This window comes from Eleginops maclovinus, chromosome 8 (assembly GCF_036324505.1).
Source record: "Eleginops maclovinus isolate JMC-PN-2008 ecotype Puerto Natales chromosome 8, JC_Emac_rtc_rv5, whole genome shotgun sequence".
Lineage (NCBI taxonomy): Eukaryota > Metazoa > Chordata > Actinopteri > Perciformes > Eleginopidae > Eleginops > Eleginops maclovinus.
In genome coordinates, this window is record NC_086356.1 from 8,847,814 (window position 1) to 8,860,957 (window position 13,144).

The following is a 13,144-nucleotide window of genomic DNA, read 5'->3' on the forward strand; positions in this document are numbered from 1 at the left end:
GCAGCTGACCGTGACAGTAGCTGTGACAGCCACTATACACTTCCTCTCAGCTAGCTATACAAACACAAGAGTCTACCTTGCTTGGAGACGGATGCACTGTTCCTCAGTTAATGTATGCATCAGCGTGCGTTTGCCTTTGTCTGTCTCTATTTGGGGTTGTATTTGGTTTAATGTTAACGCCAGGGGTGTTTCGTTTTTTATTTCCTGTATATCCACAGTAAATTCAGTGCAGTACAGTCAGTTTTTACGTACCCTTGTGACTGACAGGGAGACAGGCTGTAATATGAAGGGGTGTCACAGCAAAGTGTCTGTGATGTGATGCTGACAGGGACCTGAAGGATCCCAGTTCCTCTTTTTCCAAGTTTTAGCTGCAGGCTGAGTTAGAGAGGGGCGACAAAGATAAAAAGAATATTTAGAAGAAGGGGAGAGACCGATGTAAGAGGCGAGGTTGAAACAGTGAGATCAATTGAATTCTTAGGGGGGGAGTAATACGTGCCCATATTTAATCTGCATCAAAACCCGAAAATAACTTTGTTTCAACATCAATAAAAATTAAAACACGCTATGAAACGGATATAATTATGTATGAGTTGTAAAACCGTCAGGGTGTTAAGATTTAAACATATGCTTAAAAGAGTAATGCTGCGCTCTAAATGCCAGACAGGAGGACTATCTGAATCCCTCTGCAAAATTGAATATATTTTTACACAGAACACCCACATTCAGGTTGTCTATGTATTATTTATGAGTCAAAGCTCTATTCTAGAATTAGCTCTGTCAATTGAATGAGACACCTGAAAGGCAGATAAAATGTGTGTGTGATTTACAAGCTGTCGTTCACTCTCAGATGCTGGTGTGCTGCCATAATCAATCACACTAAAGACTTAAACGGGCTTAATCTGATCTCTCGTTATATTTTCAATAATCCTCCGCTCTTAATGTTGAAAAGGGAAGGGTCTATTTAATCTGTCGTTGATATCAGCAAACGTGGTCCTTTAAATCTTCACTCTAATCTCAATACTTAAAGAAAAGCTGAAAATCCAAAAGTTATAAACGTGCAAGGCTGAATTATAGGGTCCATAAAACCACAATGCTTTAAGACTGATTGATGAATCAGAAAAAGCATTACAAAGCACCATACTGTATCATTTTTATTATGAAGTGCTTGTTGATTTAAGGGCGTGTGAATGAAAATAATCGTTAGTTTCCGCCCTTCAGAATGAAATCAATGTTCCACCATCAAAGCTGGCGTCATCAGGTTTTTTTAAAGTTAAGTGAACACTTCTTATTTTCCAGAACAGTAACCAACATATGCCCACTGAAGATATCCTTATCAGTAAATGTAAACGTAGCTTGAAAGGAATAAATAAATAATTGTTGAACACGATAGAAAGTTAGTATTAGAAGAGATGAGACATGCTTTTGGTATTCATAGAGGGTATCCTCATATCGAAGACTGCTTGGGTGAGTGTGGAACCCCACAGATGTCCACTATTATTTTCATCCCAGCAGTAAGATCAAGAGAGGCACTATAACCACTGGGTGTGTGTGTGTGTGTGTCTGTCTGTGTGTGCGAGTGTCTGTGTGTGTTTGTGCGTGTGGTAAAATTTCAAGACCCCCCTTGAGCTGCCCAATATTCTTTTTCATATCCAAGCCACTGAACAGTGTGTGCTGTCGGCTCAGCAGCAGTGTGTAGTGGTAGGAACAGGCACTCTTCTGCATGGCCCACTGATCTCTGCAGGGGTCTGAGCACAGATCTGGAACACACACACACACACACACACACACACACACACACACACACACACACACACACACACACACACACACACACACACACACACACACACACACACACACACACACACACACACACACACACACACACACACACACACACACACACACACACACACACACACACACACACAAATCTGATAAACCCGGTCCATGTTACATTCTGAGGTCTTCGCCCACCTTTACACAAACGCTACAAATCTGTTACAAGCGCTAACCTGTACACACCAACACATATATTAAAGCCCACATATATGCACATTTTTAAGCAAAGCAGAGCCCTCGTGCAGGAAACAGGGTGACCTTTAAAGCCAAGTCATCTCCGACTGAGAGAGGAGCGTCAAGCATCCTGTGTGGCGGAGAATTGAGTTCAGGGTGATGCAGGGTTGAGAATGAGAGCCCTTTGGAGAGATTGTCAGGAAGTAAACACTGCTTCTGGGAATTTTCAAGCCAGCTTTCTGCAGCCACTTTAATATGCTGTGGTAGACGGGCGGTAAAGGAAGGTGTATTGGCAGTTTCAAAATATATATTTCAGCTTAACTTTTTTAGTTCTCTTTATGGCTGCTTCTCATCTTTTTAATCACAAATTAATTGATGACTTAATTGGACTATGACAAGCTACTTGAAGAAATCACACATTTTTCAGCATTAAAGGTCACATTATAGGCTTAGACAATAAAACATAAATCACTTAAACAAAATCGACTACATAAATGAATGAATGAGATCTATCAATAATTAAATTATTATTCTTTATTTAATTTATAATTTTGTTATAATTCCTCAGTGGTGGCAATTTTAGCTAAAAGTAAGAATGAATTAACATCAGTGTAGAAAGAGCATGCATGTTTTATATGAAGTAAGCGACTTGTGTTGTATTTTATCATGTCTCATTAAGGGGACATCATAACTCGCCTGACTTCTTCCTTTTATTTGCCTGAATCTGTGTCACTGAATTTGAGTTCAGCTCAGGGACTAGTTTTGCTTCCACCGCCAGATCTGTCCTTCTAGCCGTTAAAGTTTCATGACTATTGTGTGTGTGTGAAAGAGCAACTGTGCTTTTATCTTTGATGACTCCTGCTGTTGAAGTGAGAATATAAAAACAACAAGAGCTCGCTGGTGGCCAGGGGAGCTCCGCCAAGCTGCCAAGAGTCGCGAGGCATGGTGCCCAATACGACGCTCATGAACCGCTCAGCTGGGTTGTTAAAACACAACTATCCATTGAATGTAAGCCTTAAGTAAAGACATTGCTGGTAAATCAGCTGCAGTAACTGATGAAAAAATAATACTTGCTTTGTTAATTTCCTCAGTGGACCTCCTGTCTTGCTTGGCAGCCAGTAAGCTCTGGTTTATATTTCGTCCTAGGAGCTGTGATCAAAGTCGGGGCGAGCCTTTGTTTTAACAGGGCCTGTGTGAATACAATGAATTTGTCCAGGGCCACATATCGATCCAAACTAACATAAACAAGTGAGTGATTTTGTGCTGGTATTTAGGAAAGGTCATTAACTTCCAATGGAGAATCATTTTGTGGTCCAATTTTGGTCAAGGATGATAATGGGTTGCTTAGATATTGATCTGCTCTCATCAATAGAGTGCTATTCTCTGAGAGCCTGCTGGACTTTACGGACACCAAGACATGTGATACGAATACCAAGCACCAATGCACTTTCTGATAATGAAATTTAGAATTCACGGGCCATTATTGCAGTGTGATGCACTTCTTACTGCACCACTTTTTTTTTCATTTTTAAACCTGCAGTGATTTATCAAAAGAGATACCTCTTTTACCATAAAAAAAAAAAAGGTTATTAATAACATTTAGAACTGAAGACAGGCCAAGTCATCGCCTTATGGTGAGCAAAGCCAAACAGGAACACAAAGGTAGCCTGTATGTGTTTCCAAAGACATCAGTTGTTGATATACATGTTATATATACATGGTACCAAATAGAATGTCATGTAAGTTATACAGGTAGACAGAAGCTGTGGCGAGCAGTTTTATGGCAGCCACAATATCGATGTTATTAACCCTCAACTTGTTTGTAGTAAAGCCTCTGAACTCTATAAACACATGGGCTCAACCGGGCATTACACAGACATTGTACTAGGGAGGTGGCAGTGTTAAGTCGGATTTGGACAGCTGTACGTGAGATAACAAAGGTCACAATGACAAAGATGAGCCTTCTGATATTTAGCAAATATAATCTTTACCATGGGAACCATGTTTAGCATTAAAGGTTACCAACATTCAACACCAATTCAACCTGAGGGGGATATGGTGTCTGTACTAAATGAGGTACAACATCAGCAATTATGGATCTTCTTTCCAAATGTAGTTGCAATCCAGATGTTAAATCTAGAGAGATAGCTTACGTGATAAGTTATCTAGATAAAAAGTCAGCTTCTCGGGAGTGATGTGCCAGCCATCAATGTCTTTACAAACCTTCTCGACAATCAATCCAATAGTTGTTGAGCTATTTCAGTCGGGACCAAAGTGTTGGACCAACAATTTGTTGCCCTTCTATTTGAAGCACTTTGAAATTGGATTCAGCTTTCAGTCGTGACGGCATTACTGACCTTTGCAGCGTGGTCTAGTTGTTGATGACTTAGTGTGTCACTGCATTGCAGTTCAAATGTTGGCAATGGGCTTTGATCTCAGACTTATTGAGACATAAAAAGAAAGCTACGTTAAAACCCTAAAGTAAGGTTTCTCTTGTATAAACATGGTTAAGCCTTTGCACACAGAGTGGCAATAAGTTGATGAACAGTTGTCTTTCACAAGGGTACGGATGATAAATAAAGAAATCCTTTGTTAAAGTAAATTGTCAGTGAAAAAAGTTGGCCAAAACTGTAACTTGGTAATTGCCCAAGTGACGCAGATCATTACGGTTCAATTTTCCCCTTTGTTATATTCCTCAGGGATGTTGGCAGTGCCACTTACCAACGGCTGCTGTTTGTCAAACTGATTTCAAAGATATTAACCTTGATATTGAAAGAACTAGCAGACTTCCCCTTGATTTTCAAAGAGACAATGTGTTGAACTGTGAGAAATAAGAAAACAATGTTTCTGAAAGGAATTTCCTGTCCTGATGCATGAGTGAGAGATAATTGTATCACTCTGAATGTTCTCCTTTCTATATTAGTTTAAGTTTGCTGTACCTGTACATCAAATTGTCAGTTGTATTACAATCCTGAAGTAAGAGTAAGATTCAAACAACATCTATAAAACTATATCACCTCCATTAGATGAAAGAAAGAAAAAATACTCTCCAGATGATGCTTGTAAAACTTTCCCAGAAAAAACAACCCTGTTGAGCTTGCAGTGCTGTAAGCACCTCCTATATGGTATCTGGCATTTAAAGCTGCAGCAGTCATAAAAGATCTGATGTAGTGTATTGCTTTAATATCCTGCAGCTGCGATGTTTGGTCATGTGACAATGCCTCAAAGTACCTGCGTAATGTGTTGCATCTAAGCAGGCCGGCAATCAAAGCTCGTTTACAAATGTCTTAAAAGCGAAAATACAATTGGATCAATTCGGCTGAGAAATCATTAAATGATGCATTATTCCTGTGTAGTTTTGCCGGGAGCCTCTCAGTCCTTGGGCTGTAGATACTGCAGTGTGCTAATGGCCCACTCACTTGTGTGAGACACCGTGAATAAGGTTAAATATTACCCTGCTGATGTAATGCATCGTGATGACCCTTTTTAAAGGGATCTTGTGTATTTGTATAGTTTTTAGGGCTCTTTGAACTTGGTAAGTAGAATTACATTGAGTTCGAAGAAGAGTTACAGTCTGAAGGTATCAAGCTTTAGAAAGGGGTTTCAACTACTCCTGTCACTTCTTGAATTCATGAGTAATTTGTAGGAGTTTTACAGAGATCCTGTACTATTTCTCACTCTTCTCTATGAACTGCTTCTTTTAAACGGAGTGCTCCACATTTATATGTCCTATAGTTTTTCTACAAAGCAATTAACTTTGGGCAGTTTGACAGGGCCATGAGAGTGCCTTATTGTTCAAGGAAATGTAATACTCAACGGGGTCTTTCTACCTGAACATACTACTAACTCAAGAGCCATTTTCTTTCTATGATTTCCATAACCTGTTATTCCATAAATGCTCTCAATGTCTTTCATGTTTGTAAAGCACTTCGAATTGCCTTGTGTCGAAAGCTGCTGTATAAAGAAACGTGCCTTGCCTCGCCTGACTTCGCCTGGACTAGCCTTATTATGAATGGCCCATAGAGTTGTCCTTTTGCTCATGTGAAATAGGGACAAGGAGCAAAAAAAGACAACTCCCTTGTAACTGTATCATCAAGAGGATAAAATAACAGACTGTCAATCTCGTACTTAGATTCACTTCAAATGTACTCTACAAGCTTATACGATGGGTAACCTTGGGCCTCTTTATCATATATAACTCAGCCATGAGAGAGAGCTTTCCACGGTGATGTAAAGACACTTTATGATGCACGGCTTCTTATTTTATGACAGGCTGTAAAAAATGAAGAAACCCTCTGAAAAGCTTCTTCTCAGCAAAAAACCAAGGCGATGGCGAGGTAATTATCTGACTAAACTTTTCACAGCTTCTGTTAGTCACAAAATCTGGCAAGAGAAAGATGAGGCAGACAAATAAAACTAAGTCTGAGCATTGAGGGAAAAATGATCGACAGCCTTTCTCTTGGCATCTTTATTTCTATTTCCTGCTTATTCTCCTAACCACTAAGCTCTCTCAAAGACTCAACATTTTCCGCGGCACTTATGGGGGAGGATATGGACAAAGAAAGGCATGCCATGAGTGACGCTTGCTGCAGGGAGAGAACTCTGAGTTCATCTCATTTCAGAGTTTCTGAGCAGCAGCGAAATGACTGTCTGTTCTCTCCCTCTGCTCCCGCTGGGGCGTGCAGTGGACTTCCTCGGGGCCATGGAGACACGGCTCCTCTCTTCCATGCTGTTTACTACCTATACTGCTGTGAGACGCGCCCAACTCTCCTCCAGTGCCACCGGTCCACACCGCCACTGTATCTGTGCCAGAGGCCTCTCACTACATACATTCCTCAGTACTGGAAACACAAATCTGGGCCATACGCACAGATATTCCTGTTGGAGGCTTAACTTTTGATCATCTGCGGTTTGACCAGTGGGGTGCATGCTGGCTCAGAAATCTGAATTTCTATTGATGGAGTTCGCCTGAGGCTACATGACACTCGTCTCTAAGTAGCTCTGAGTGAGTTCATGCTCAGGCAGTCACACTCGCTTACACACACTCAAAAACTTGCACCCAGATAAACACTCCTATAGTAAAGAAGCAGAACTCTAACATTCATATAGCAGAATGGCACACACTCACACTAAATTGGAATGAAAATGTAGTAAATATATTTAATTGGGATTGATTATTTTGCAGTAGCTATTCTCAGTTTCATTATATATTAAACTGATCGTGTTGTGATTCTTTGCCAAGATCTTCAGCATACATTTTTAGTCTGTAGAATACAATTCGTGGGCAAGGATACACAAAAATACTAACCAAATATAACATGCTTTGGCTTTTCTGTTTCCCACTGCCTTTTATAAATCAAACAACTATTAACTTTTTCTCTCTTGGCTTTTTTAATGTTGTGACATTTGCACTTGCCTTGTTGTAATGTGCTATACTGTATAAATAACCTTGTCTTCCCTGTTTAGCCCAAATGCAAAGACAAATACTCCAACATGTGCAGTAGAGCACACGTATGTAGATACTGTATATACTGTTTCTCTCTGATTGTTCTTTGCAATGTGTGTATTGCCTGGTCTGATCATTGGACGGAAGTCCCAACCATGCAAACCTCGACACACATGCTGTCACAAGTATGACACTCATTATTATGCAGCGCATAACCCCAAAAACTCCATCCTACTCCTCTCCAGATACACATCCTTGAGTTGTAAAAATTCAGGAGCTATGTGCAATTACCACCATCAACAGACCGCATCGCTAACATCTGAGACTGCTTTGGCCAGGGCTCTGTTTTGAAATGTTAACTTTTTTACATCAGTGTTTTGCAGTTATACCATGTGGAAACCTCTTTTTTCAACCTCCTTATATAACCTAGAATTCTTCTCAATCCTACTCGCCAAACATTTAGGGGAATGTCTCTCACTGTAGATGGATTTACTTACCTTGATGCCCTTACAATTTCTGCGACCTGTTATTATGTCTGTTCTATGCGGTACCAGTATTAGAAGAAATCAAATACTTTCATGGACAGAATTACAGGCTGTCATCTTTAACAATTTCACCTTATCTTTAGAATAAATAAACTTAGGTCTCAGTATCTTTTCCGTAGAGACAGCTGTCAATTGTCCTGCTATTATGTTTTTTCCTCACATGTGACCGCCCTTTTTTCTCAATATGCTTAAACGCAAATAGCATCCTGATTAGTGAGGAACATTGGTCTGGTACAGCTCACCTCTCATCTTTTTCTACCTTCTTTTTTCTTTGTTTGAACGCTTGGGCAGTGCATCTTCAGTTATTAGTTATACAATGAAACCATGACTTATGTACTCCATTATGAAGATTGATTAATTTGGGATTTTCAGATGCCTGGCTAAGAATGATTTCTTATCAGGGGAGAGGGACATTAAACACCTGTCAATTGCAATGCATTATGGGTAAACATCTGCTTTCACATGATATCCTGGGGGGTTTTCCCCATTATTTAAAGCCTTATTGTGGATTTCTCAACGGAACTAACACACCTAAAGCTACATAAAGTATCTAACTCATGTTAATTACTAGGTACTAAACAAAATTCAATTCTGTGCTGAATTGTAAAACCAAACTGCATCATTACACCCACATACTTGCATTTGTATCTAAAGACCATAGGCGATTACACAGAATTCCTGGCCTTCCTCCTTTCTGAACATAATTAATACAGTGGTTTGCATTATTTGACTTCCTGGACCAGCAGCAGTGCCTGATGTCCAAGGCCCATTGACTTCCTCACAATGTAACCTTGCTGTAAATGCCAGAACATTACTCACCCTCTCCCCTTTGCCAACTCCCGGCATTATTCTTATCCACTTAACTGCATCCGATTTCATATATTTGCACAAAAGAAATCCACAGTGTATAATAACAGTATACCTGAAATGGATTAACTTGGACATGATTACCATGTGCCGAGACTCGTTGATATTTACGACGGGCATCTCCCTTCCTCTGAGCACACCACTGCATCATCCGTCACTGGCAATACTTTTATTTGACTCCCTTTCAAAGTGCCTGGTCTTCACTGAAAGAGGGACCTGGTCACATTCATAAACCCAGAGCAGAGGCAATACTGTATGTGGTTTCAAATGACAACAGCAGAGGCCACATGTTTATGCTGAAGCCTTGGATTACCCCTGAGGGTCCCTCGTAGAAAACTGCCTCCCTGCTCCGCTCAGCACATTTAGCACCGTTCTTTCAAGAGCTCTTGCTTCCGAGTTCATCTCATCTATCCACAACCATCCTTTGTGACCCGCTGCTCCGCCATTCACCTCCTCCCTTCCTGTCACTGTACAACGTGCAACAAAGGGCCCACAGGCAATGGACAGAATTGAAGTGTCATAAAAAGCGCATTCATGTCCCAAATGTGTCTTCAACGCAGAAAGCTTTGAGGTTGTTTTGCTCTCTGCACAACTGGTGAAGCTGCTCATTGCTGTTGCTCGGTAACCCCGCCAGGGAGACGGGATGCCTCACAGAATGAGGTGGGAAACATTTCTTTATGCAGAGAAGGAAATGTTTGGAACTGCTGGAAGTTTTCCCCAGTCAAGCATAACTAATGCTCAAACGGGGAGGGTTATCCTTTTCATTTCCATTAGCGTGTCTTTAAGATTCCAGAAATACATTATTTCCAACCGAGCAGAGACAGAGGATGGATTTTAAATGTCATTCCTGGCTGCTGTAACTTTTTGGATCTAATTGAGGTGGCTTGTGATCATCACATTGGCTTTTTACGAAAATGACAGTTAACAAACAACTCATTTGCAGCATTGTTTGGACCATGTAATATGTAATTACTCTCTGGGCCTACATTTCAGCAGAAATAAAGAATACGTTTGTTCCCCTGTGCTGGGTCCTTGTTAATAAATGTGGACTTTTCTTATTTGTTCTTTACCTTCATATAAGAAAGCATGAAATATGTGGGTCAATGAAAATACTACTCACAAAAAAACACAATGGTCACCTACTATAGACCCATTATTTGTAAACAAAAAAGAAAGCACGATGAAAGAATAATGAACTGTCCTACATTTTTTTTAATTCTCTTAAGGCTACTTTATCTTATTTAATAAGTTATTGAGGAATAGCAAAGGTAGCAAGTGCTCAGTTGACTAAATATACAAGGATAAAGAAGGATTTATCACAAAGCCATCGTTTATTCTGTTTGTTGTCTTGGCAGTACCTGTAAACACATCAATTATTGACATGCAAGTGAATAATCAAGCCTTTGAGACAATCATTTGCTGCCAGTGGCTTCATTTACAAGATTATAGCTGCTTTTTGTGTAAGTGAGGAATGGGTTTCTCCCCTGCTGAGGCTGAGAAATAGTCCCACGGGAATGCCGCATGTAGTCCCGCTAATATAATTCTATTGATGTGATTAAATGTGTGTGTCGGAAGGTGCGATGAGAGGCAGGTGCTCGGGAAAGTCGTAAATTACTTATGTTCTGTCTCTTGGCCCATTCATCAACAGAAATGACCCAAAGGCCATTTGTGAAGCAAAGAGTCTATAGCATTTGTCAAAGATGAAAACAACTCAAGTTCTGAGGAAACACGAGGCTTATTGCCGATATGCCTTAACATATGAAGCCCTGCCCCATCCATCTTGGTCGGGTCACAATACTTCATTTCCCCTCATTTCTCTGAAAGGGGAAAATATGATTCCACTTATTGATTGCTGCATAAATGTGTTGCCTAGTGATGAAAGATGAGGTGTGCTTTGCTTTTATGTGATCCGATTAACCTCCAGCTTGGAGTGGGCTCTCTGCTCGACCCCGGTTCTCCTGCAGTGTCAGGGTGCATGTGATGGGCACTTAGGAGGATTAGTGTTGCTGTGTGTTTTGTTTGTGTTAAGCTATCACCCAGGACATTTCACTAACCAGGGGATTATATTTCCAGACACTGACGATGTCTTAGTATCCTGCATTAAATTTAAGGGGGCCAGGAGTATGCTTTTGAGATGGTAAGTGCGAGGATAGAGGATAAATGAGTATTTGCATATTAGACATTCTTCTTATTGTTTTAAACACAAAAGATCTCAATAATTTGCATTTTTAGTAGAGTATTATGGCTCTATAGTGCTTGATTAAATTTCCTAATCCTTAGTCAAGGCAGTAATTAAAATAGTTTTGGGTTTTTTTAATAGCTTAGCTTAGTGTCATGCCGCTCTGAGGTTTTGGACACATACAGGCTCCTCTTCCCTTTGTTCAAACACAAGATTTAATCAAAAACCGTCTCTGATAAGGTTTTTAAACGTATGACTTTGCCAATGGCATTTCTTCTCCATCTGAGCAGTGGCTGACATTTATATCCAGCCCTCCAAAAGCTCAGACTACCCTTTTCATTCCTTTGTTCTGTAAAAAAGTTACCTCTCATACTGAATGACAGCAGGTCCACTGATGGTGACTTCAAGGTCCCCTAAGCAGTCGCTCTACAGAGCAAGCTCCCACAAAGAGTGAGTGCTTAACAAAAGAAAATGCCACTTAAAGATCACATCTTAATGTTTTACCGAGTGGACCCTTGGAAAATTGTGATTACCCAAAGATTTATTAAATGTCAATATTAGACGACGCAACACAAGATGTGCCCCTTGGAGTAAAAAGTGCTTGTGATACAAAGGAACAAGCAGAGTCGATCTAGTAACAGCATCAAAAAGCATGAAAATGGCATGTTATAATTAGTGTGTCTTTGAATGATTACCGGCTGATTTTTACTTCTTTCATTAACTAACAAATAGCAGCTATGTCCCATCTTACTTGCACGACATAGAGGCTTCTAAAAAGATGTCTCACAAAGAGTTTTGTTTGAAAGATTGAATAGACTCATTTTTGTGCTGAAAAAATCATTCAAGCATAAAAGACAGAACTTTCCACAAGGCCAACATAATAAATGGTGTAACATCGTTTAGCCTGAGCTCAAAAACAGCTTTTTTAGATATGTTGTTGCTTTCAATGAATTCAATCAAGCAACCGCTAAACTCACGGACTAGCCTGTCGGTATGGTTTATACCAAAGTTACCATGAAAGTACAGGAGGTTAACCTGTTACTGAGACATTTGAGGTTTCAAGGTTTCAAGGTTTCATTTGTCATATGCACAGCATATACAACATATATGTTGGCAATGAAAATCTTATGTCCCATGCTCCTCCAACAACTCAAGATCATAAAGCGGGGGGGGGGGGGGGGGGGGGGGTTGCTATAAAATGAACGGCAAATGCTATTCAAAATAACATTCCATTTGTGGAAGTCTAATTTCAGATGTGAATGAATCTAAACCAGGCAATGACAGGGATTGAGAATAAATACACTACAGTGCCAATAGTAAGGAAGGGAAATGTCACCTATTTGTGTGACTTGCTCTATCGCACATAAGCTATAAGCTAAATTAGCTTTGCCTGTTAGAAATGGTTATCCAATTGCTGGTTTTGGTCGTATTTTAGCTTTTTGCCACAAGATGTAACATGCAGAACATTGGCAGACCTTTCCTTTGATCGTTGAACAGAGAGGTCAACAGAAAAAAACTGTAAAAAAAAAGAGGAAATGAATAAAAAGACAGAACCCTGTATTAGATTTCCAATGAAAGCCTCATCACTGGCCATGTTTTTTTGTGTTTCTTATTTTACAGTGGGAAATGAGACGGTAAGAGTTGCATCAGCGGGTCTGAAAGCAATGAACTCTTGTACAGGTGTTTCTGAAGCTGGCAAGAGCAATGTTCTGCCGTGTTAGTGAAGGCTCTACAAGAAAAACAAGTCTTATTTTAAATCCTACAGTGAAGGAAGCATGTAATGTGCTGTAATCTTTTGACTTTCTCTGAACACTTACAAGAAGACAATCCACCATTGCCACTTCCTCCCACTTCCATGCTCAATCTCCAGTTTGTATTCCCACCACTTAGCTCCATCATCCCAACACTTCTCTCCCAATATATTCTATATCAGGACACATGTAATATTGAAGTCAGGCCAACTTAACATGTTTGAGCCGGGCCTGGTTGCAAGATTCACACATGGTGGAGGATAAAGCAAGGATGAGGGGGAGGGAGGCAAGATGAAGGGATTATACATTTCTTGGGTGAAGTTCTACTCAGGTCGCCAGG

The 13,144-nt window shown here is 40.2% G+C and overlaps 1 protein-coding gene across 1 annotated transcript in view; it reads left to right on the forward strand.

Annotated features, from left to right (window-relative positions):
* si:dkey-112m2.1 (transmembrane protein 132C) overlaps window positions 1–13,144 on the forward strand; it is a 122,043-nt gene that overhangs the window by 24,883 nt on the left and 84,016 nt on the right.